Below are 1,410 nucleotides of genomic sequence, written 5' to 3'. Positions count from 1 at the left end.
ACTTCCCAATATTACACCTTTATACAAGAACGGCGATAAACAAAACCCTCTAAATTATAGACCAGTTTCGTTAACTAGTATAGTATGAAATCTGTCAGAAAGGGTATTTAGGAAACAGTGGGTTGAAGTACTTGAAAAACACGATATATCAAATATAGAATGTCGTTTTCGGGAAGGAAGGCCATGCATAGCAAATGTCTGTTTCTATGAGAGAGTTTCTGAAATATTACCAAGAAAGAGAGTCTGGGTGGATTGTAGACTTTAAGAAGGCATTTGATAAGGTCTCATAGAAAACTATTGTGGAAATTAGAACACCTAGGTGGAGTGAAATGCAAACTCCTCGCATGAATGGAAGACTTTCTTCATGAAAGATGAGATGAGAAACGCAACTTATGGCGATGAGTAACTAGGGAAGTACCTCTATAATCGGTCTTGGCGCCGATTGTTTACTATTTTCATAAATGATTTAGTGTCAAACATAAGCCCAAGTAGTCATCTGAATATGTGTGCAGACGACGCGAAATTTTCAAAGAGGATAATAAACGATGTCTCAATGTCAATGCCTGTAAAGTGACGTCGAGAACTTTATTAATTTGGAGTTGTACATGGAATATGGAATTTCACCAATAAATGCCATGCAATCAGGTTCGGAGAAAGTAAAAATCGCCCACTATACCATTACAAGTTAGGAGACGTAATATTAAACCAAGAATGTAAAGAAAATGAACCTTGGAATAATGATAAACAGGAACCTAAGCGCAAATGATCATATAAATGACAATATTCCTAAAATGCTAGGGCTGATTGCCAACATGAAGAGGGCATTCGTGTATGTGGACGAAGGACATGGTAAAGGCCATTACAGCTATCATAAGACCTAGTCTTGAATATGGTGCAGTGGTATGGAGTCCACACTTAAAAAAGGAAACAGACCTCAGAAAATAGGCCTTACTACTTTGGAAGAACGAAGAAAAAGAGGTGACATGATAATGATGTTCAACAATATTACCGGAAGGGTGAAGTTAGATAAAGATGACTTTATAATTTTGAACACAAGGGCGAGAGGACACAGCAAATAGTTGAAAGTAAAAAAAAGACGAGAACGATGTCAAGAAGTTCAATTTCCCACACAGAAATATTGAAACATGGAACAGTCTTCCAAATACCGTTGTGTGTGCCAAAATTGTGCATCAATTTAAAGAGTTATATGACAATTTAAGTATAGCAGACGAGACCATCTGAGCTAAGCTCTCCTCCTGTATTGAAACAACTAGATAAGAACACACACACACACACACACACACACACACACACACACACACACACACACACACACACACATATATAAATATATATATATATTATATATATATATATATATATATATATATATATATATATATATATATA

Source organism: Penaeus monodon, chromosome 9, assembly GCF_015228065.2.
Source record: "Penaeus monodon isolate SGIC_2016 chromosome 9, NSTDA_Pmon_1, whole genome shotgun sequence".
Taxonomy (NCBI): domain Eukaryota; kingdom Metazoa; phylum Arthropoda; class Malacostraca; order Decapoda; family Penaeidae; genus Penaeus; species Penaeus monodon.
This window is presented reverse-complemented; position numbering follows the sequence as displayed.